Source organism: Oryctolagus cuniculus, chromosome 8, assembly GCF_051225735.1.
Source record: "Oryctolagus cuniculus isolate XC-2025 breed Fujian yellow rabbit chromosome 8, ASM5122573v1, whole genome shotgun sequence".
Taxonomy (NCBI): Eukaryota; Metazoa; Chordata; class Mammalia; order Lagomorpha; family Leporidae; genus Oryctolagus; species Oryctolagus cuniculus.
Window position 1 is genome coordinate 176,451 of NC_142874.1, and position 24,787 is coordinate 201,237.

General features: G+C 44.2%; 1 protein-coding gene across 14 annotated transcripts in view; it reads right to left on the reverse strand.

Annotated features, from left to right (window-relative positions):
- LOC103346610 (zinc finger protein 39) overlaps nucleotides 1–23,911 on the reverse strand; it is a 93,832-nt gene extending 69,921 nt beyond the window's left edge. For 12 of the 14 annotated variants that reach the window (XR_016211497.1, XR_016211489.1, XR_016211488.1 and 9 more), the window contains exon 1: nucleotides 23,568–23,911. The gene's annotated coding sequence lies outside the window, so the exon portion shown is untranslated. Of the gene's footprint in view, nucleotides 1–23,563 lie in introns of all 14 variants that reach the window. The other 2 variants (XR_016211493.1, XR_016211496.1) reach the window with 1 other exon arrangement.
- Between the last annotated feature and the right edge of the window lie 876 nt (nucleotides 23,912–24,787).

Below are 24,787 nucleotides of genomic sequence, written 5' to 3' on the forward strand. Positions count from 1 at the left end.
AAGTTAAAACATTGTTGGTTCTGTGTTTAAATGTGTCCTTTCAGATTCCAAAGGACCTCTTTTTCCTTGACCTCTATTGTGTTCAATACTCTGGGACAGTTCCATAAACAGATAAAGCCAATAATGTTCTACAGATTCCAACTTCAAAAAGTATGGTTAATTAATATTGCTAAGAGCAGAAAGTAACTCTAATTGGTGATGGTAGAAAAAAAATCAGCTAACTATCTTAGGAAACTGTTACTGAAGCTGCTTTATTGTTCTATTATGCGTGTTTATGTTACATGTGTACACATACTGAATGTCTACATGGGAAATGTATTAAGAGTTCTGTTTTAATTAGCTTATAGGTAAAACCACTCAAATCCAGGGCTGGCGCTGTGGCGCATTGGGTTAATGCCCTGGTCTGAAGCACCGGCATCCCATATGGGTGCCAGTTAGAGACCTGGCTGCTCCACTTCTGATCCAGCTCTCTGCTATGGCCTGGGAAAGTGGTAGAAGATGGCCCAAGTCCTTGGGCCCCTGTACCGGCATGGAAGACCCAGAGGAATCTCTTGGCTCCTGGCTTTGGATCAGTGCAGCTCTGGCTGTTGCGGCCAATTGGAGAGTGAACCATCTGATTGAAGACCTCTCTCTCTCTCTCTCTCTCTCTCTCTCTCTCTAACTCTAACTCTAACTCTGAATTTCAAATAAACAAATAAATCTTTTAAAAAAATCACTCAAATCCAAACTAAGTTAATCAATGATACCTTTTTGGTTTGTGTGACCTAAATTTTTGTATCAGATGTTTGCACTTGGGTTTGCTAGACAAACAAGTTACACTTGTGTTAGATATTTAAGCAATGTTTCCAAATAGGTACACTATTGTCTTAAAATTTATAGAAGGCATTGGACCTTCAGGTGTTTTCATAAGTTGTTACTTACCAGTTTAAATTGTTTGCTAGTTTTCATTTGACATTGTTATTGTCAATAAGTGATCTAGGAAGCCTCATTTGTTCCCACATTCCTCTTAAAGAGAGGAAGTTTATTCTGAAGAACTCTCTGCAATGTACAATTTGATCTTATGACCTTATAAAAGGAATGGCTAACACTTTTCTGTGATAATAAAAAAGCCAAAATGAGAGCTTCAATTATGATGATTTCACAGCTAGATTTACTTTGCCATGAGCACAGAAAACAGGCAAAACCTCCTTTTTTTTTTTAACCAAAGGGAAAGAGTTTTACTAATGACTTAAAATTTAATAAATAAAGGGCGTCGGTGCCGTAGCTCACATGGTTAACTTTATTTGTTATTTACATCCCATATGGGCACCGGGTTCTAGTCCCGGTTGCTCCTCTTCCAGTCCAGCTCTCTGCTATGGCCCGGGAGGCAGTGGAGGATGGCCCAAGTGCTTGGGCTCCTGTACCCACATGGGAGACCAGAAGGAAGCACCTGGCTCCTGGCTTTGGGTTGGTGCAGCACTGGCTGTTGCAGCCATTTGGGGAGTGAACCAATGGAAGGAAGACCTTTCTCTGTCTCTCACTGTCTAACTCTATCTGTCAAATAAATAAAATGTAAAGAAATTTAATAAATAAGGTGGTCCTCATTTTTGACATAGCTTTCCTCATGGGTATTGTCCACCTCAAAGAAAACTACTGTTCAATCTTGCCTGTAACTACAGATTTCTAGTTTAAGCCACCAAAGATTAGGGATGAAGCACCCCATTGATTTGCATCCTCTTAAAGGTTTCCTCTGGGCTTCAGAAGCAGTGTAAAGGTAGGTGGCAGGCCAATTAGTGGCTGCTTTACACAGTGATCTGCCATCAAGGAGACCCAACAGGCCAGTCCACTGCGTTGGTTTTTGAGGTGGAAAGGCAGGCTTCAGCAGAATCAGCTTATGAAGTGCCCTGGCAGCAAATAGTTGGGTCACTGGAAGCTGACCGGCCCTGGAGTCAAAGGAATGCAGGTCAGAGCCACAGGCCTTGGTTGCTCTAAGCTGAAAAGCCAAGCCCTTCACTCACCTCAACTCCCAAAGGAGCCACTGCTATTGAGGGGATGGCCAAGTAGGGTCACCAACATTGTAGGCAGAACTGTATATTAACTAATAAATGTTTCCTTTTAGAAATGCTACCAACCTTCTCTTCAAGCCAGCTCTCCTCCCAGGCCAGCTAGATAATGGAAGACAACAGGGTGCCTCCTTTATGATGTACCACATGTAAGGGGATATAGATAGGTCTGAGCCTCATAACTGACAAGACCTTAAGCCCATTTAATTATTTTCAAACCTTTTCTGTCAGTTTGTATTTGCCTCTCCATGCAAAAACTTGCTGATGGTTTAGACACTTTTCTTAGTGCCTTTAAAAATTACTCTGTTCTTGGTTTTAGATCCTGTGATTTTAGATCCTATGAGTTTAAACTGCTTGTGAGATTTCTTTTCTCTGGACTTAAAAAAAGTAAAATTCTAGGTGGCCATGCACATGGAACCTCCAAAGGAAGCAGTTTCTGCAGGCTGGTGCTGCATCACCCTGGAGAAGCCACTTCCTGGAGCAACCCTCTCTTGATTCCCCTTCCCAAAGACACCCCTTTTCAGCAGGAAACAGCCAGACCACCATCATCCAGTTCCCACTAACAGATGTCATGGCTTCCATCTGGGAGGAAGGAATGTGAGGAGTCAGATGGGTTACTAGAAAGTCAGGGGAGCCCAATGGAATTTGAGTATAACATATTTGCTTCCTTCCCCAAAATATTATCTTTAGCAAGAACGAACACACTGCCCTCCTTCTTTCTGAATCTCCAAATTTACCTTGAGAATAGCAAAGGAGCTCCTCCTGAGCTCCCACCCTTAGCAGGCCAGACAGGATGGAGAATTGCAAATGAGGTCTTTTGATGATTTTTGTCTCCACCTGGTAACATGCCAATCTGTTTGCCACATTTTTTTTTTCCTTCAAAATTGTACTTAAAGCCAACTGCCATCAGTCCCCTTTGGGTTTTCCTCTCTTGGAATCTCCACTCCATGCCACTCTGGCTGGAGGGCCTTGATTCTAATAAATACTTTTTTTTAAAATGTTTTTATTTATTTATTTATTTGAGAGATGGAGTTACAGACAATGAGAGGGAGAGACAGAGAGAAAGGTCTGCCATCCACTGGTTCACTCCCCAGGTGGCCACAATGGCCAGAGCTGTGCCAATCCAGAGCCAGCAGCCAAGTGCTTTTTTCTGGTCTCCCACACAGGTGCAGGGACCCAAGGACTTGGGCTATCCTCCACTGCCCTCCCAGGCCACAGCAGAGAGCTGGATGGGAAGAGGAGCAGCCAGGACTAGAACCAGTGCCCATATGGGATGCCTGTGCCATAGGCAGAGGATTAACCTACTGTGCCATAGTGCCGGCCCCTCGAATGAATACTTTTAAATCTCCAAAAAAAGTATAATACAATATTTAACTTATTTCCACTTCATCTAATGGATAAATATTTATTTAAAGCAATAATATAAACAATGAACTGGATAGTTGTAGCTTCTAATAGCTGAAAGAAATTAGAGAAGGGCAAGCAGCACGGAGTAGTGGTAGTCACCATATGCAATGGCAGCATCCCATATGGGTGCTGATCTGTGCCAAACTCCTCCACTTCCAATCCAGATCCCTGATAATAGCCTAAGAAAAACAGCAAAAATGGCCCAATTATTTGGACCCCTGCCATTCCCAAGGGAGACTCAGAAAAAGCTCCTGACTCCTGAATTCAGCCTATCCCAGCCTTAACTATTGTAGCCATCTGGGGAGTGAACCAACAGTAGGAAGATTCTCTCTCTATATATAACTCTTTCAAATAAAAAAGTAAAAAAATTTTAAAAGAAACTATAGAAATATAATAGTTTTAGTACCCAATAAATAGTGTACTGCTAATTGAAAGTCAGTTTAAATGAGTTGTAAATGTATATTTTAAGTTCTAGGAAAATTATCAAAAGACAAGTTAGCAAACATTTATCCCTGATGGATATCCTTAATGGAGTAGACAAAATGGAACTCTATTAAAAGAAGAAGTAGCTATTTGGAAGAGTGGGTAACAGGTTACTCATCATGTGTAGGAGTACCTAGGTTTGAGTCCTAAAGAAGTAGACAATGGCAGTCAAGTGTTCCAGAAGCCAAGGGAGGGGAGATTTCCAGGATACAATGATTGTACCCAAAACTACCAAGGATCTCCCTTCTTCATCTGGTTGCCAATGCCAACTGCTGATAGGGTCCAGAGATCTCTGGTGAGAATACAAATTGATTCAAAGGGGTAATTTCTCACATTTGGTCTTAACCAAAGGCAGGAAGAGAGATGAGCACATATCATACTGAGACAATGGCAAGTCTCTTTCTCAATCTTAATCCTGCAAAGAACTTAGTCAGTGGCTACAATTGGACTTGATAGTGCATGATGAGCAAAGTGCTCTAATGTGGAAGATGGCCAGGGATGGAGTTTCCTGGTCTGCCACGTATGATGCCATCTTGAAGGAAAACGTTATAGAAATGACCACTCACAGAGCTGCTTAAATGGAATTACACGGACCACACACATCTGCTCTGTCCACTCCATTCTGTTCATGTAAAGAAAATAGCAAACATTTGACCACTTTTAAGTCACCTCATTTAGAAAAAATTATTTATGCATTCATTTATTTACTTGAAAGAGTGAACAAAAAAGGAGAATGCACAAAGATACAGAAAGACAATCCATCTGTTGGTTCTCTTCCCAAATGAAAGTGGGCCATGCTGACACAGGAGCCAGGGTCCCTCATGATGGTGGAAAGAATCTAAGTACTTGGAACCTCATATGTTGCTTCTCATTCTTGTGCACTAGCAGGAAGCTGGATTGGAGTGGTGACAGGAATAGACTCTATGTACTCCATCATGGGATAAGGACAAGCCAGGTGGAAGCTTAATCCACTGCAACACAACACTCACCTCAAGGCTTTCATTTTTAAACTCTATTCACTATGTACCTCCCCATGAGTCTGTGATTTTTGGATGGTGAAATTTAATTATCCATTGCTTAATTAAAAAAGAAATAACTTATTCAGAAAACTAATTTTGTGGGGCCGACACTGTGGCACAGCAGGTTAAAACCCAGCCTGTAGTGTCAGCATCCCTTCTGGTGCCAGTTTGAGTTCTGGCTGCTTCTCTTCTGATCCAGCTCTCTGCTGTGGCCAGAGAAAACACTAGAAGATGGCCCAAGTCCTTGGGCCCCTGCACCTTTGTGGGAGACCCGGAAGATGCTCCTGGCTCCTGGCTTCAGATCAGCTCAGCTCTGGCCATTGCAGACATTTGAGAAGTGAAGCAGCAGATGGAAGACTTCTTTTGCTCACTCTCTCTGCCTCTCCTTCTCTCTGTGTAACTCTTTCAAATTAAAAATAAATATTGAAAGGAAGAAAGGAAGGAAAACAGGAAGGAAGGAAGGAAGGAAGGAAGGAAGGAAGGAAGGAAGGAAGGAAGGAAGGAAGGGAAAGGAAAGGAAAGGAAAGGAAAGGAAAGGAAAGGAAAGGAAAGGAAAGGAAAGAAAAGAAAAGAAAAGAAAAGAAAAGAAAAGAAAAGAAAAGAAAAGAAAAGAAAAGAAAAGAAAAGAAAAGAAAACAGAAGGGGTAACAAGAACCTGAAATGACTGAGGCTTATGTCCTTGTTCCATCAGTCCTGACCCTGAGTATAGATAAGGACATGGGGTGCCAGTTTCTTTCTGGCTACTTCTTGCTGATATGAACCATTGACATATACTCTGGGTTGGATTGATTGAAGAGCAGTCTTGGGTTTTTCCTGCATAATTGCTGGGGATATAGTAGTCATATGCTCCTGTAAAGACTTTTTTTTTTTTAATCTTTTATTTAATGAATATAAATTTCCAAAGTACGACTCATGTGTTACAATGGCTTTCCTGTAAAGACTTTTGAAATATGTTAATTGTACATGGTAATAATGGAAGCATTATGATTATGAGGATAAAAGGAGAAATTAGAAACATTGCCCATGGTGGGAAAGATGGCCAAAATGAGGAGAACAAAGAGGGATATAGGAGAGCAAAAGAGTCCTGCCCAGTTAATGTGAAGACAGATGTATGCCTGAGCGCTCCTGTTTTGTTTAGTGTGTATGTGTAGTCAAGGAGCTGTGGGTAGTTAGTCTGGCCTGCTTCTAGTCCTGGGGCCCCTCATTTCCTCCCTCTGTTTATGGAACCCTGGTTGCTGTCAGGGGCTAAGGCGAAGACTGTTCTGCTTTCTTCCAGCTGAACAGGGGTGAAGTAGGGACCTGTAATCAAGACAGCATTCCAGCAGAAGCTGGCCTCTCAAGGGGGTTGCAGTGCCAGCTCACAGAAACTGTCTCCATTCAAGGTTTCATGTGCATGGCCATCTAGAATTTCTCTGCTTAAGTCTGGAGAAAATTAATCTAACAAGCAAATTAGATACACAGAGACCAAAACAGTCAGTATTAGAGTATCTAAGAAAGGTGCTGTCCAAACCAAGAGGGAGTTTTTCCATTGAGAGATAAAAGGAAACTGACAAGAAGGGCTTGATAATTATCAGGTGGATGTTAACACCTGGCCAGGTATAAGTGAGGCCCAGACCTATCTATCTTTTCACATGGGGTACTGGAAGTGACGTCATAAATGAGGTGGGAACCTCCTTAGGGAAGACACCCTGTTGACTTCCATTACCCAGTTGGCCTGGGAGGAGAGCTGGCCTGAATAGATTAGTTTTAATAGGTGACATCTCTAAAAGAAATTTAGAGCTCTACCTGCAATGTTACTGATCCTAGGTCATCCCTTCAACCATGCTGGTTGCTTTGGAAGTTGGGAAGAGTGAAGGGCTTTTTCAGTTTAGGGATGGCCAACAGGGTCTGCAGCTCTGACCCTGGAGTCCTTCAACCTCCAGAGCAGTTCCATTTCCACTAGTGTCGCTCTTGGTAGAGTTGTCAGACCCCTTCAGGAGCCATCTTCTAGCATGACTGCTGCTTGCCCAATGCCCAGATTGCTCATATTGCCTATCAGTGCCATTTGCAGTAGACCGGCTTTGTTGGGTCTCCTTGGTGGAAGACTCCTATGTAAGGCAGCCATTAATTGGCCTGCCATCTATCCTTACATTGCTCCTGTACATTGGCTGCCTAAATAACTCTTCTTCCTCCTAGTCTCTGTTAAAGTAGACTATAGAGGCAGCCTTCGGGAAGGTCAGCCAAGGGGGTGCTCGATCCCATCCCTAATCCTTGGTGGCCAGAGCTACAATTCTGTGGTCACAGGCATGTTATCACAGTGTTTTTCAGGGCTGGTACTGTGGCACAGCAGGTTAAAGCCCCAGCATGCAGTGCTGGTTCACCATATGGATGCCAGTTCAAGTCCCAGATGCTTCACTTTTGATCCAGCTCCCTGCTAATGCACCTGGGAAAGCAGCAGAGGATGGCACAATTCCTTGGGCCCCTGGATCCATGTGGGAGAACTAGGAAGAAGCTCTGCTCCTGGATTTGGAATAGTTCTGCTCATGTGGCCATTTGCAGAGTGAACCAGCAGATGAAAGACTTCTCTCTCTTTGTAATTCTTTCAGATAAATAAAATAAAAATAAACCTTTAAAAAATAAAAATAAAAAAAGAAAGATAAGATTATGCCCATAAGGAAAGGTATGTCCCTCTAGGTAAGATCAAACATTAAGACCATCTTATCTAAACTGTCATGCATTTTGAAGTAATTATTAAGATCCTCTCTCTCTTAGTTTGGTTTGAAAAGGAAGGTTTTAAATGTTTACTGTGCTCATGGCAAAATAAATCTAGCTGTAAAATCAAAATTTCTTCTATATGTGGCCAGGATATTATTACAGAAAATTGCTAGCCATCCTTTTTATAAAGCTTAAAGATCAGACTATACATCCTGATGGAGAGCCCTTCAAAACAGAATCAGTTTCCTACCTTGAAGAGAACAGAGAAAAGGGGGAATTAGGCTATCCAGATTGTTTACTCTTAGTAACAATATCAAGTGAAAACTTAGCAAACAATTTTAACTGTTAAATAACTTATGAAAACATTTACCAAATGGTTCAATACTTTCTATAAATTTTTTTTTAACTTTTATTTATTTTTTTATTTTTTTTAAACTTTTATTTAATGCATATAAATTTCCAAAGTACGACTTATGGATTACAATGGCTTCCCCCCCATACCGTCCCTCCCACCCACAACCCTCCCCTTTCCCACTCCCTCTCCCTTTCCATTCACATCAAGATTCATTTTTGATTATCTTAATATACAGATCAGCTTAGTATACATCAAGTATGGATTTCAACAGTTTGCTCCCACACAGAAACATAAAGTGAAAAATAATAGATGATTTTTTTTAAATGATGATGAAATCAGAGCAGACCTATTGTCATGTTTAATCCCAGTGAGAGTCAAGTTGGGAATTGATAATTTCTTTTTTTTTTTTCTTTTTTTTTTTTTTTTACAGAGGATCAGTTTAGTATGCATTAAGTAAGGATTTCAACAGTTTGCACCCCCATAGAAACACAAAGTGAAATATATTGTTTGAGTACTCGTTATAGCATGAAATCTCAATGTACAGCACATTAAGGATAGAGATCCTACATGAGGAGTAAGTGCACAGTGACTCCTGTTGTTGACTTTACCAATTGACACTCCTGTCTATGGCCTCAGTAATCTCCCTATGCTCCAGTCATGAGTTTCCAAGGCTATGGAAGCCCTCTGAGTTCTCCGACTCTTATCTTGTTTAGACAACAGTATATATATATATATATATATATATAGTTGAAACTATTTCTTGAATATATAACACAAGTTTAAGTCAATTATAATATAACTCTTCATAAATTTCCCCATGTAGACATACAATATATACACACTTATATATCATGCATTACAGGAGTGAAAAACAAAAGAGCTTCAATAAAGCTTTTAAAATCTTTAACTGCCTTTTTAAAAATTGCCACCAATCTTGGGCCCTGCACCCCATGGGAGACCAGGATAAGTACCTGGCTCCTGACTTCAGATCAGTGCAGTTCGCCGGCCGCAGTGCGCTGGCCATGGCGGCCATTGGAGGGTGAACCAATGGCAAAGGAAGACCTTTCTCTCTGTCTCTCTCTCACTATCTACTCTGCCTGTCAAAAAAAAAAAAATATATCACTAATCAATTAGAATTACTTCCTGCTGCTAGTAGCCTGAATTCACTATACTAATTCTTAGTTGGAACCTGTAGTCCATTACTGGACATTACCTGCATATCCAACTGTCCCAAAGTATTGAATACAAGCAAAAAGTCTTTCAGAACCTTGAAGATTACACATTTTAAACATAGAGCCAACAATGTTTTAATTTCCATGAACAGTAAATATGATTTTTAGTACTTGGAGCAGAATACAAAATGTGAATGATGAAAGACTTTAAATAGGTAAAGTTGTAAATGGTTAAATTTATAAACTCATTAACTAAAAAGAAGAGATGATTGCCTACTCCAAACAGTATTTTCAAAAGCATCTGCAAGATTTCATAAAACATTTATCTCTTTTAGGCCTCTAGGAACTTTTCATTAAGATAACCATTATGACTGACAGCAACACAGCAAGATGATAGGACTTTTGTAGCATTTGGACATTTGTATTGATAGCATTTTACATCATCATAATTTAACATTTAGTACCACTTCACATCTTGACACTACCTTTAATATAATCCAATTAGCCTAATTAGTGGATGTCTCTACAAGATGAAAGAAATATCCTTTGGCATTTCCAGGGGCCCAACTGGAAATATCAAAGTCCAAAGAATTTGGAACTTTATTTTTTGAATATCTGCAAAGATGCCAAGGCTTAAAATGTCTGGTAGAAATAGGATCCCTTAACATCTTAATATAATATAGACCAGACTTGATCATTGTTCAAAAGTGATCCCCTCAAATGCTTTAAAATGAGCATATAATCAAACAAACCACAACTCTTATTAATAAAAACTCAGGTGTTTTTAAACAATTGATCTCTTTGGTCTTTTTCTAAAATGGAAAAGTAAAACCTTAAATGAGTTAGCATATAAAATCATTTCATAATTTGAAATAATTTTTAACAGTCAGAAATAGGGAAGAAGCTGGCACCATGGCTCACTTGGCTAATCCTCCTCCTGTGGTGCCGGCACCCTGGGTTCTAGTCCCAGTTGGGGTGCCGGATTCTGTCCTGGTTGCTCCTCTTCCAGTCCAGCTCTCTGCTGTGGCCTGGGAGTGCAATGGAAGATGGCCCAGGTCCTTGGACCCTGTGCCCACATGGGAGACCAGGAGGAAGCACCTGGCTCCTGGCTTCAGATCAGTGTGGTGCAGCACACCGGCTGTAGCGGCCACTTGGGGGGTGAACCAACAGAAAAAGGAAGACCTTTCTCTGTCTCTCTCTCACTGTCTAACTCTGCCTGTCCAAAAAAAAAAAAAAAAAAAAAAAAAAAAAAGGAAGAAAAGACTTACTGGAGTTGGTAGGAAACTGAAAGTGTCATCAATTAAACAAAAAACTATTAAAAGGAAATGTTTAAATCTATTTCAGAATTAGAGGTTAAGACAATTCCCAAATAATTCTGCTGATTTCCTTGAGTTACATTTTGAAATGATCCTTTAAAAATCTCCAAATTAAGACATTTTCTAAATAAAATATAGCAAATTTCGACTTTAGTCTCAAGCAGTCTTGAATAATTTTTCATATATGAACATTTATAAAAACATATTTGTTAACAAATTTAAATTTTTTTATAGACTGTAAATCAGAGATTACAAAATAGGAGCCAGCATTGTGGTGCAGTGTGTTAAAGCCCCAGCTTGTCCAGCATCCCATATGGGTGATGGTTCAAGTCCCGGCTGCTCCACTTCTGATCCAGCTTTCTGCCATGGCCTGTGAAAGCAGTAGAAGATGGTTCACATCCTGGGGCCCCTGCACCCATGGAGACTTCTAAAAAGCTCCTGGTTCCTGGCTTTGGATCAGATCAGATCAGCTTTGGCCATTGCGGTCTTTTGGAGAGTGAACCAGTTGAATGAGCAACCTCTCTCTCTGGCTGTACCTCTCTCTGTAACTCTGTCTTTCAAATAAATAAAATAATTCTTTAAATAATCTTCCTAGATTCAAGACAGAAATTCTTTCAAACCCAATGTCCAGTTGAATTTTACAGCTGAACCAAAATTTCATGCATGAGATTGTTATTTACCAAAGACATCATTTTGGATTTTAAAATGAAGTTGAGTCTAGTTTTTTACCCAGAAAACACCTTGGGCTAATAATGTTTGGTCAACTATCAGCTACTTGGAACTGTCTGAAACAACTACATCTTCAGGCAGCTCCATGACCCCAAGGTTGACTGTGCCCAGTGGCCAGGGTGCCACAGACGAGTTACTCACTAGTGATTGTTCAACATCACATTAGATTTAATGAAGGAGGGCGTTCATCAGAGCAGATGGGCACCTTCTTGTTGAAGAGATTCCCAATGAGGACAATCTAATAGGTGACAGAATGAAGTGCTAGTGTGGAGAGAGAGCTGTGCCTGGAAATAGTAATGAACCCAGTGAGCCAGTTGGTTTGAGCATTATTCCACATAGATTAGGAGAGCTATCTCCCAGGGTAATGTTTCCATGGGAGAGGCCCTTTATTTCCTTTCCACTCCTTGTGTGGAATATTGCTGGGTAGAGGGCTTCATGGGTGTGGAATTCCTGAAATTCCTACCAGGACTTTAGGAAGGACTTGGTGGCCCTCTTGGTGAAGGACGTGAGAAATTCCAAGGTGGCCAGGTTAAAATAACAGACAAGACTTTGTCTCCATGAAATATTAGCGAAGAGATTTTGACTGCCGCTAGACAAGGCAGGGGAAAAGATAGAAGAAGGCTTAGGCATGGGGCATTCTTTCAAGTGAAGTTGCTCAGGACTTGCCACAGTTCCTGGGATTTCTTTGCTAGCACTGCCAAATATATTACTGGAGACGGCTGGAACAGAGATTTTTGTCTTCATGTGAGAGAGAATTTAGATGTGATATAGAGTAGCAGTGTGAGATGTGGCTGCATTATGTTAGGTTTTAGGATTTTAGGACTCATAGAAGGAGAGGAAGTAGCTAATTAAAGAAGACTTTATGGGCCACTGCTGTGGCATAGGGAATAAAGCCTCCACCTGCAGTGCCAGCATCCCATGTGGGTGCTTGTTCCTGTCCTGGCTGCTCCACTTCCAATACAGCTCTCTGCTATGGCCTGGGAAAGCAGTAGAAGATGGCCCAAGTCCTTGGGCCCCTGTACCCTGTGGGAAACACAGAAGAAGGAGGCTCCTGGCTTCCAATCAGCACAGCTCCAGACATTGTAGCCAACTGGGGAGTGAAGCAGCAGATGGAAGACCTCTCTCTCTCTCTGCCTCTGCCTCTCTGTAACTCTGCCTTTTAAATAAATAAATAAACCTTTTTCTTTATTTTTTTAAAAAAGACTTGATTTTACAGAGGGCAGAATGTGGTGGAGGCTTGTAAAGGGAGAATAGGGACTGAGCTCCCCATGACAGGGGGTGGGGGTGAGGGTGGGGGTGTTGAAGTTGGGCTTCATTGCATTTGAAGAGCAGGCAGAATCCTTTCTTAATCTGCTTGTTGGGGGAAGTGCAGCTTGCCACATGGAGCCTGATAAGGTGGGCTGGTATGAGAGAAAAGCTCCTTGGTGAAGTTTACAGCACATTATCTTAGGAGTTTGGGATTCCCAGAGAGAGTGCTTCCCAGAGCAATAAACATGCTGCTAGATTTCACACTCTTGCTGCACCCAGGGGGAGAGTGGCAGATCAAGGAGGGGTCAGGAAGAGAGGAGAGGTGATTGTGGCTGCTGCTGGGGGGAAGGAGAAGGGAAGAGCCAGATGGGGGACAGGGCAAGTAACAGGTCATGTTCCTGAGGCAGCAATGACCTGAGGGAAGAGCAAAAGTGAAAGAAGGGAAAGGATTCAAGAGGTGGCTCCAAGCCTTTCTCCTGCTGAGGGCTTGCAATGGGGAATGCTGACCTCTGGAGGAGGACAAAAGCTTGGATGTAGGGGAATCAGATGGCCTGCCAGAGAGGAAGTACCAGATGGAGGCTCAGGGGGGCCCTGGAGCAAGTAGGGGAAAGGATCCTCTGCTGGGTCAGGATCTCAGGGGTGGGAATAGGGAGGAGCAGAGAGGGCTTACAGGGAAATTTTTCTCCCTTTGGGAGAACAGGATAAAGAGAATACAGGGGAGAAGATGGTGGAGGGGTAGCAACTGCCCCTGCTGCCCTTGGTGAAGGGAAGAGGAGGAGGCTGTGAGATAGGGTGGGGTGGAGTGAGTGAGTGCTGTGTTCCTGAGATGCTGACTTCTCAGGTGGAGGGGGGAAGTGACAGATTGAAGGGGAGGCCCCAGGCCATCTTCTTCTATGAGAACTTGGAGTGAGCAAAGTTGATCCAAAGGAGGAAAAAGGCTTGGATCTGGGGACCTCTGACAACTTGCCATTTCTCTGTGTAAAGTTACTAAAATCTTAGAGAACTATGAGACGAACATGCCAAATTCTGCCCATTTTAGAATCATTGTCCAACTTACGTTGAGGCCAAATTTCAGTGCAGAGGTAGATTAATCACCTCTGCTTTATCTCCTCATTCAAGCTCTTCTTCCAAAAGTCTTTAAGAGGCAGGCTAGAAGGGCCTGTGGTGTGGCACAGTAGGTTAATCCTGCGCCTGTAGTGCCGGCATCCCACGTGAGTGCCAGTTCTAGTCCTGGCTGCTCTACTTCCAGTCCAGCTCTCTGCTATGGCCTGGGAAAGCAGTAGAAGATGGCCCAAGTCCTTGGGCCTCTGCACCCACGTGGGAGACTGGGAAGAGGTTCCTGGCTCCTGGCTTCAGGTTGGTGCAGCTCCAGACATTGTGGCCATTTGGGGAGTGTACCAATGGAAGGAGGACCTTTCTCTCTGTCTCTCCCTCTCACTGTCTGTAATTATAACTCTCAAATAAAATAAATAAAATCTAAAAAAAAAAAAAGAGGCAGACTAGAGGGGAATTGAGATTTAGAACCCATGAATTAAGCAAAATACAGCCTGAAGGAAGAAGGTCCTTTCACAGGGTGTCCCTCAGGAAAGAGTCACCCCAACCGAGAACCTAAGTTCTGAGTTCTCTAAGAGGAGACCACGAGAATCCCCAAGCTTGGACTGGTGTCCCAGTTTTAAGCTGTTACAGATAAGCATTTCCCCCAAGAGAAGGAAACTGACTAAACATGCCAGGCCCTAAGAGGGGGCACGAACTGGCCCAACCAAATACCCCAGGCACTAAAGGGAGGAAGAAGCCTCATGAGCATCGCCCCAATATGCTTGAGGTGACAGAGACCTCTCTTACCAAGCCAGTGGGTTGAGAATTAGGTTCACTGTGGCCTGCAGTGATGAGATCTGGCAAAGGCTCTGTGAATGCATTGAGAAATGAGAAAGTGCAAGCAGATGAGAAAGTGATCTGGAGAGCATCTCTCAGCACCATCTGAGTCAGAAGGGAAAAGAACATGGTGGGAAAGAGAAGGTGGGGGGGCAGAGACAGTAAAAAGGGAAAAGAGTTCAGAAAGGAGAATGAAGTCTGGAGAAAGGTTGATATGCACAGCTCTTATCAAAAGGAGTGGTTGATTGGAGCCAGTTGCCATTCCCTCACTCCCCCCTCACATGGCACACCACATGTAAGGAGATGATACGAACTCACAGACTGAATTTATTCAAAGAAAATGAACTTGCAGAAGTTGACCAGCTGCCAGTGTGCACAAAGACCAAACATGTGGCTGAAGTCCCAGACACCAGCAACCTGGGCCTTATTATATCTTAGGTGGGTTAGGGTAAAGGTAGGGAATAGTAGGTAGAGATGAGCTTCTTCATATAGGTTTTTCAAGTTTTTCAAGGGCTTCCAAACCTGGAGAAGAATGTAGGGGGTGAGGTGGGAACAATATAGGATGTGAGACAGGACTGGTCTCTTGAAAGAAGACAGGGGTAGCAAGAACCTAAAATGACTGAAGCTTATGTCCTTGTCCCATCATAAGCCAAAGCCAAGAGCCTAGAACTCCATCTGAGTTCCCACACGGATGGCAGGGACACAAGCACTTGGGCTACTTTCCCAGGTGCACTAGTGTTGTGGGCTAGCTTAGGCTCAAACTTCAATTTCATGCTCTTGCCTTTTACTTAAAGAAGAATTCTAAGTTCAGGCACAAATAAAACATGCAGCATGATGAGGCTTATTTACAGTGAGAATACATAGGAATAAATAGTCTTTATTAAAGCAGAGTGTGGCAGGAAGGGGAAAGACAGACTTCCATACCAGGCTCTTCTGTGTCCATGAGGGGAGAGAGAACAAGCTTGCATTCCCCTTCACCAAGCTTCTTATGAGCTTCTGTGGGGAGCAATCTGGACTGGACTAAGTTACTGGAATTAAGGCTTATTCTATGCATCTGCTCTCCCACAATATGGCGCTGGGAGAGAAGTAAACAGCTTCCGCACAGCTGCCTCCAGTTCAACCAATAAACTGTAGGACTTGCTACTGATTGGAGGAGAGCAGCGTACTCGGCATGTGGGCAGCCGAGTTGGGATTGGCGGAGGAGGACTATAAAGGAGGAGAGAGACGGCATGCACCGGGAACATCTATGGGGAACATCTAGCTGAAGGAACACCCGTGCAGCCCCCAGAGAGCCGGCCGGCGGTGTGCCGCTCCCCTGCGGAAGTGGGGAATGTGGCCAGGGGGAACTGCCCTTCCACGGAGGTGGAAGGGATAGTAGCCAACCCGGGAAGAACCAGCAGCAAACCTGGGGAGGGCCGAGCAGACGAAAGAACAGCGCAGGGTCCTGTGTCGTTCCTCCACGAAGAGGGGGAGCGACAGCTTCCAAAAGGGCAGTGTTTACATAGTCTGCTTGACATGTGGGTGATAGGACTACCTGGGGGTGGAGGAGGTGTAGCTTTCAGCTCATGAACTATCTATCTACCTTGAGTTTTTCCACATCATGAGCAGGGAGCTGGATTGGAAGTGGAGCAGCTGAGACTGCAACCAACATGCAGGTGGGATTGCTTGCATACAGAGGTGGCTTAACCCATAGTGCCACAACACTGGCCCTGATATTGACATATCATTAACTAAATTCTTTTTCATTTTCAATTCCTCAATTATTGCACAATATACTTTTTCTGTCTTGTGTAACTACAAATTATCATTTTAAAATCAAAATCTAGACATTTTAATTATAAAAATAATACATGGGGGTGGCATTGTGATTCTGCAGGTTTAGCTGTTGCTTAGAACACCAGTATCCCAAGCTGGTGCCGCAGCTCACTAGGCTAATCCTCCACCTTGCGGCGCCGGCACACCGGGTTCTAGTCCCGGTCGGGGCGCCAGATTCTGTCCCGGTTGCCCCTCTTCCAGGCCAGCTCTCTGCTGTGGCCAGGGAGTGCAGTGGAGGATGGCCCAAGTGCTTGGGCCCTGCACCCCATGGGAGACCAGGATAAGTACCTGGCTCCTGCCATTGGATCAGCGCGGTGCGCCGGCCACAGCACGCAGGCCGCGGCGGCCATTGGAGGGTGAACCAATGGCAAAGGAAGACCTTTCTCTCTGTCTCTCTCTCTCACTGTCCACTCTGCCTGTCCAAAAAAAAAATTAAAAAAAAAATACCAGTATCCCATAATAGAAAGCCTAATATGAGTCCTACCTGCTCTCCTGTTCCAGCTTCCTGATAATCCAGTCTTGTGGTAATGCACCTGGAAAGACAGTGACCCAAGTGCCTAGATCCCTGTAGCTGTGGATTTATTTCTAAGAGGAAGAGCGTGGTGGGGGCAAGAGATGCAGAGTCACCACACAGACCCCGGGAGTCAGGTGAAAGCAGGCCTGAGGCAAGCAGTCTGCAGACTCATCTATTTCAGTTGCTACAGCTGCTTATATAGCTAAGGCAGCCAATCCAGTCAAGGGGTGGTCTATACCCTAACCAATCACAGCCTGTTGCCAGGCAGTTTCCAAATCCATCCAATCACAGCCTGTTGCCAGCCAGGCTCTGTTGTCATGTGGTTTCTGAAGCCATCCAATCACGGCCTGTTGCCAGGCAGTTTCTGTTGCCAGTGGCCCTCTTGGCACAACCTTCTCACCTTCTCATTCTACCACATTGATCCCTATCACCTATGTGGGAGACCCAGATAGGGTTCCTGGTCTCTGGCTTTATCCTAGCCCACCCTAGATATTGAAGCCATTTCTAGAAGAAAACATAGATGGAAGTTCTCTCTCTCCCTCACTCCCTCAACTTCTCCCTCTCTTTCTCTACCTTTAAAAGTACATCTTCATAACAACACACATGTTAGCTATTAAAGACTGCAGAAGGCCGGCGCCACGGCTCACTAGGCTAATCCTCCACCTTGCGGCGCCGGCACACCGGGTTCTAGTCCCGGTCAGGGCGCCGGATTCTGTCCTGGTTGCCCCTCTTCCAGGCCAGCTCTCTGCTGTGGCCCAAGAGTGCAGTGGAGGATGGCACAAGTGCTTGGGCCCTGCACCCCATGGGAGACCAGGAGAAGTACCTGGCTCCTGCCATCGGATCAGCGCGGTGCACTGGCCGCGGCGGCCATTGGAGGGTGAACCAACGGAAAAGGAAGACCTTTCTCTCTGTCTCTCTCTGTCCACTCTGCCTGTCAAAAAAAAAAAAAAAAAGACTGCAGAAGAGTATAAAATGAAAGCATGACTCCCTGCATTCTATACTAGTCATATTTCCCAGAACAAACTACTCTTTACTATTTCTTACATTATCTTCTGAGATTTCTATATGCATATATACAGGAGTACTTTAAAGTATCATGAAAAATGTAAATGATTAAGTCTAGCTTTCTGTAATTAATTTCTTTTTAAATTTTTATTTATTTGAAAATCAGAGTTACAGAGAGGCAGAAACAGAGAGGGTGAGAGTGAGAGTGAGGTCTTCCATCTGTTGGTTCACTCGCCAGATGGCCACAATGGCTGGAGCTGAGCAGATCCAAAGCCAGGAGCTTCTTCCAGATCTCCCACATGGGTACAGGGGTCCAAGGACTTGAGCCATCTTCCACTGTTTTCCCAGGCCATAGCAGAGAGCTGGATCAGAAGTGGAGCAGCCGGGACTTGAACTGGTGCTCAGTGGGCACAGCAGGTGACAGCTTTACCTGCTGCACCACAGTGCCAGCCCTTGTAACTAATTTCAAAGTCCATGGATACAAGAAGGTTTCAAAAATATTTGTGTAGTGTGTATTATGAAAAGAAGTGAATGAATTGCAAGTTTTGCACCAAAATAATGCCATATTTAATTCCATTTCTCATGAACTTTTTGAAGTGCCTTCATAAACATATATATGCAGAGGGCCAGCATTGTGGCATAAATGGGTTAAGCCACCACCTTTAATGCTGGCATCCACTATGGGCACTAGTTTGTGTTGCACTGTTCCACTTCTGATCCAAATCCCTGTTTATGTGCCTGGGAAAGCAGTGAAAGATGGCCAAAGTCCATGTGGGAGACCTGGTTGAAGCTCTTGGCTCCTGGCTCCTGGCTCCTGGCTCTTGGATTTGGCCTGGCTCAGCCCCAGCCATTGCAGCCACTTGGGGAGTGAATCAGCAGATTCAAAGGGAGAGATGGAAAATCTCTCCTTCTGAATGAAATAAAAATGAATAAATAAATTTTATAAAAAGAGATACATGGAGCCAGCACTGTGGCTGGGGCCAGCACTGTGGCTCAGTGGGTTAACGCCCTGGCCCGAAGTGCGAGCATCCATATGGGCACCAATTCTTGTCCCAGCTGCTCCTCTTCCAATCCAGCTCTCTGTTATGGCCTGAGAAAGCAGAACAAACTACTCTTAACTATTTCTTACATTATCTTCTGAGATTTCTATATGCATATATACAAGAGTACCCATGTGGGAGACCCAGAGGAAGCTGCTGGCTCCTGGCTTCGGACAGGCACAGTTCTGGCCATTGCAGCCAAGTGGAGAAACCATCAGATGGAAGACCTCTCTCTCGCTCTCTGCCTCACCTCTCTCCATGTAGCTCTTTCAAGTAAATAAATCTTTTAAAAAAATTAGAGATACATACACATGTGCCCTTTTGTTTTAAAAGGGGCATTTTTTCTGTACTTTGTTTTACACAAGTACTCTGTCCCTACATCATTTTTCAGACCTATTACATATTTAGTATTTGACTGTACAGATATACCATAATGCATTTTCCCACTTCTCTATCAATATATATTTAGGTTGCTTCTGTTTTATTCCCATCTTCAACAACACAACAAAGACCTGACTTGCTCTTTATGTATTTGACCAAATATATGTTAGATAAATTTGCAGTTGAATCCTAGCAAGGGACATTAACATTTAAAGAACTTTGATCTGCCAAATTATCCTCCAAAGAGAGTACTGTGTTATTCTCCTGCCAATATGAGTGCAAGGGCCTGTTTCCCCACACCTTCCAAAAGTGTGTGTGATCAGAGTCAAACTCCCTTCCGATGCTTCCAATTTCCCATTTCTTCTGCTCTCTGTCTTCAACTTTTCTTTCCCTCTTTTTAGGTCTCTGATCACACTTGGCTTTTGCCAAACTAATCTGTGAATATGTTCTGCAATTATTTCCTCTCTATTTACCTTCTACACTGCTTTCTCTCACCCTCTGACCTCACTTTTGCTGCTCACAAACTTCCCTGATAGTTTCCCTGCAGCTCAGCATGACTGAACAGAAAACAGGTGCTCGCTCTTTCCCTGGTCTCCCAACCTGCCATCCTCTTCAACCAACAGAGAATGTTAATCAGGAAACATGGGAATAATTTCATAGGAAATAATACTGCCTGTGGTGCTGGCATCTAATACAAATTTCTTATATAGGAGTATGGTTTTGCATTTAATTACACCCATTCTCTACTGCTTATAAACATTATATGAAAAAACAGAAATGAGAGTTAACTATATCAGAAATTATGTCAGAAATTAACTCTGAATTTTAAAAAGCTATAATATACATGGTTAATTTTGGCAATCTGCACAAATGACCTGCGTCCTATTACTTTTTGCTTTTGAGCACTTCCCAACCTCTCTACTGACCTCCACCTCCTCCCTCCTCCTTCACTCCTACTCCCTTTCTACATCACTGCCCCCTTTGCCCCTGAAGCTCTCTCCCTTAGGAAGCAGTCTTGTAGACTGACGTTCAGTCATGAGAGAAATGTTACTTATTTCAAAATGGTTCTGTAGGACAGACCTGAATGGCATGATGGCAATCAACTGGCCTTCTAATAACCCTTAGATGTGTTTCCAGCATATGTGGAGCCAGTATTGAGGCATATTATGTAAAGCCACTGCCTGTGACACTGACATCCCACATGGGCTGTGGTTCATGTCCCAGCTACCCTACTTCTAATGCAGCTCCCTGGTAATGTGCCTGAGAAATTATCAGAGGATAGCCCAAGTGCTTGTGTCCCTGCTCCTTCATGGAAGACATGGATGAATCTCCTGGCTCCCACTTTGACCCAGCCCAGCCCTGGCTGTTGTAGCCACTGAGGATGTGAACCAGTGGATGGAAGATTGATATCTGTGTGTGTGTGTATCTTTTCCTCTAACTCTGCCTATCAAATAAATTTCTTTTAAAAAGTTTTAGAAAGGGGTTCACACTATGGTGCAGCTAGTTGAAAACATCCCTTGCAGCACTGGCATCCCATATAGGTACCAGTTCTGGTGACTCCATTTCCCATCCAGCTCCCTGCCAATGGTCTGGGATCAAGTACTTGGGCCCCTACACCCAAGTAGGAGATCTGGCTCCTGGCTCCTGGCCTCAGTCTAGCACAGCAGAGGCTGTTGTGGCTATTTGGGGAGTGAACCAGAAGATGAAGATCTCTCTCTTGGAATAAAGAGGGGTCAGTGCTGTGGTGCAGTAGGTTAATCCTCCACCTTCAGCGCTGGCATCCCATATGGGCGCCGGTTCTAGTCCTGGTTGCTCCTCTTCCAATCCACCTCTCTGCTGTGGCCTGGGAAAGTAGTAGAAGATGGCCTAAGTCCTTGGGCCCATGCACCCATGTGAGAGACCCAGAAGAAGCTCCTGGCTCCTGGCTTCAGATCAGCAAAGCTCCAGCCATTGCAGCCAACTAGGGAGTGAACCAGCAGATGGAAGACCTCTCTCTCTCTCTCTCTCTCTCTGCCTATAACTCCACATCTCAAATAAATAAAAAAAACTTTTAAAAATAGAAAAAAATTAAAATTAAGGCGAACAAATAAAAAAAGTCCCTCTCTCATTCTGCCTTTCTGTTTTAAAAAAGTTTTAAAAAATTTAAAAAAAAAACTGACCACAAATATTCTGACTCAATTTGACATATGATGGAGCCAAGAAAGCTACTGCTGACTTTGTCTAGTGCCTCCTCAATCCCTTTCTGCAGAAAAAACAATTCCTCTTGCTTTCCAAGCACCAAAAGCCAAAATGACCAGTGCTACCCAGTTTAACTCTGTTAAGGCTGCTCCAGCATTGAAGGAAAGAAGGAGGAAGGGATACAAATGCATGGTGCTTTAGATCATAGTTTCAGACCAGAGTCTCATGGTTGTGGGTGGGTGCTTTCTCAAGATGGAGTCTCAGGTGCTCCAAAATGGAGTCCCTACTGTCCAGGTGCTACTTCATTACCAGCTTATGCATCTCATACAAAATATTTCTCTCTTACACATTTTATAAAACTTGCCAGAAACCTATAGCCATGAGGGGAAGGATGTGCCAAGGACAGCCAGTTAGCCTGATGAGTCTAAGCATCCTGTTCTCAGCTTTTTCCAAGTCGTATTAACAGGCAAACAACATGGTTGCTCAGAAAGTGGTCTTACAGTTGTTTCATGGGTGTGAAGCAGCTCTTCCCACCAGAAACACAAAAACGCTTGTCCACTCACAAGCACTGTGATAGGGAGGGCACTGGGGAAAAGGTCACAAACAACACACTGGGGCTGAGAGGAGAAATGCTGTCACCCTAACACCCTCTATCCAGAAATCACTTTCTGTGTTCACTTCCTAGATGGCCTCATTATGCTAAGTGAGTTTCATAAACTGGTAATCTGGTGACAATGACATTCTATCACGACACTGGAATCACTCAGTTATTCATGTGAAAACTGCATTACACTGAAACTCACTCAGCAACAGTTTGCAAGGTCACTTCTACTCTACATCTCTTTTGGGGGAGAGGTGAACTTTCTTTCCCCTCTTTTTGCTCCTCACATTAACAACTTGTACAGATGCTTCCCCAGACCACGGTCTTTATGAAAATGTAGAACTAATGTCATTCTATGTTAAAAAAAAATGTCATGGATAAAACACAGAACAAGTAACTGGACTTCTTCATTAGTTCAGTGTGGGGTCCAGGGCTGTGGCAGAGTGAGTAAAGCTGCCCCCTTCAGTGCCCGCATCCCATATGGGCCATGCCAGGTGGCTTTTTTTCAAAGGGAGGGGGGAATTTTTTCTAAGTCCCAGTTACCCATTTCCAATCTAGCTCTCTGCTATGGCCTGGGAAAGCAGTAGACGATGGCCCAGGTCCTTGGGTCCTGCACCCAATGGGAGACCCAGAAGAAGCTCCTGGCTCCTGGCTTCAGGTCAGCCCAGCTCTGGCCATTGCAGGCATCTGGGGAATGAACCAGCAGATAGAAGACCTCTCCCACTCTCTCTGCCTCTGCCCCTCTCTATCTCTGACTTTCAGATAAATAAATAAATCTTTTTTTTTTAAAAAAAAGTATGGACTGTAAGATAATCAGCCTGGTGGAGCACTGGGTGACTGAAGAACTGGGCAGAGAAAGTGCTACTTTTTTATAGTTCTCCACTTCATGCAAATCCAGACTAAAATAGCTCCAGTTGTTGACCCGCACAGTTCACTCACCGTGACAGGCAATAGCAGTTGACATCCTTCCTAACAAGAGAAGGAAGAAGGGCTGATGACAGAAATTGAAAAGCAGACAATTAAATCATCAGCTAAGATTCTGTGGCCTCAAACTCCAGATTGAAAAAGTCTGTTAACTAAACACGGAAGAAGGACCAATCCGCAAAGTTACTGCTCACCCTTCATGCCGTTCCCTCTGGCGAAAAGCTCAGCAGCAGGGCCACTGCTGCTAGGTGTGTCCTTGGGGAATCCAACGGCCCAATGAGGTGCAGAATGGGGGCCATGGAGCAGTTCCTATTCTGCCCTCCTTCCCACCCTGCTGCCTCCCGCACTCCTCTGAAGGCCACTGAGCCCCGCCCCGCAGAAGCAGCAGCCAGAAGGCATTCTGTGACCCACCCGAAGTGGAAGCTGGGCTTATTTAAATAGAGCAAACTGGGAGCCTCATGGCCTGCCTTCCCCACCCTCTCACCTGCCCTGCTTGTGCAGTTGCCCTCACCAGTGCTCTCTGTTTCATAACCACCACATAAAGCACATTGAGGAAAATTTGAGCAAGGTAACACGCGGACCGGCCGGCACTGGGAGGGTGGGCACTGGCGGCGGGAGACAGGAGAGCCAAGGTCCCAGCCCTGACCATGCCCCGGGAAGCCACCAGGATCACTGAGAAGCAAGTGAGCCATGTTGTGGAGCCGCCACCCGCCCTCTCTCCCACCTCTCTCCCACACACACATCTGTGCCCCCTTCTGTTCTCCATACTTGCCGTGGAAAGTCCCGGGAGCCCGTCCCCCTTCTTCAGGACACTCAGGAAGCAAAGCGGAGAGTGTGGGGCAGAAAAAGTCCCCGGCATGTGGGAACCACAGGCGGCAGATGAAGAGGCACAGAAGTAGCGGGTGGCGGCTCAGGGTGTCTCCACAGACTTCCTGGGATTGTGTGCAGAGCAAGAGTGGCAGTGAATGTGGGAGAAGGAGCAGCGTGGCCTCTCAGGCTGACTCCCCGTGAATAAACTTCCTCTGTTCTCAACTCTGCACCAGAGGGCAGACACCGACATGCGCAAATGCAGGCACAGGTACTCCCACGTCCACACGCACAGGCATTCAGAACGCAGAATACGTCAGGGCACCTGGTGACTCTGGGAAATGGAGTCCAGGCTGCGCATTTCTAGAGACCGGTGGGCGATCCCCAAGGGCTTCAGTGTGGAGTGGATGGAGAAATACTGGCCAGCAGAGGGCGTTCGCTTCTGTTCACATCCCCCCTTCTTTTCCTTCCCATCCCAAAATCTCAAGGATCAGTTGGTGTTCTTTCCTGAATCAAAATCTTAAAGCATTGCACTCTCTTATGCTAACTGATCCCAAATCCTGGCTCCTTCATAACCTCTGTCTTCTTCCAGAAACATCTTACAGGTTGCATTGTTCCTGGAAACTTCTCTCACATAATAAATGATTATGAAAGCAATATACCTTTTAGCAGAGGTGTAGAGGGTAGAGTTTAACATGCAGATTTGATAATACAATTTTATTTGTGTTTTATTGATGTTTATAGTTCTTCTCAAATCAGTTTACACCATCTTTTAATTCCTCAAGCATAGAAACACAGAAGGGAACTGGATACAGAACATTGCTAAGTATCTTCTAGGAGCAAGATTAAGGGACTAAATGCCTTACCTCATAGCATGTATACCTTAAAATCATCACAATTGAAATTTGGAAGGTAATTTACCAATGGACAAGAAGATGCACACCGAACTTTAAAAAGCACAGCAGTATTTTACAAACCAGTCCATCATTTCAGGCAATGATGGCATAGGAGCAATTTCAAAGATCTTCAAAAGTACCTAAGCGTTGGCTGGCGCCGCAGCTCACTAGGCTAATCCTCCACCTGTGGCTCCAGCACCCCAGGTTCTAGTCCCGGTTGGGGTGCCAGATTCTGTCCCAGTTGCTCTTCTTCCAGTCCATCTCCTGAGATCTCTTGTGGCCCAGGAGT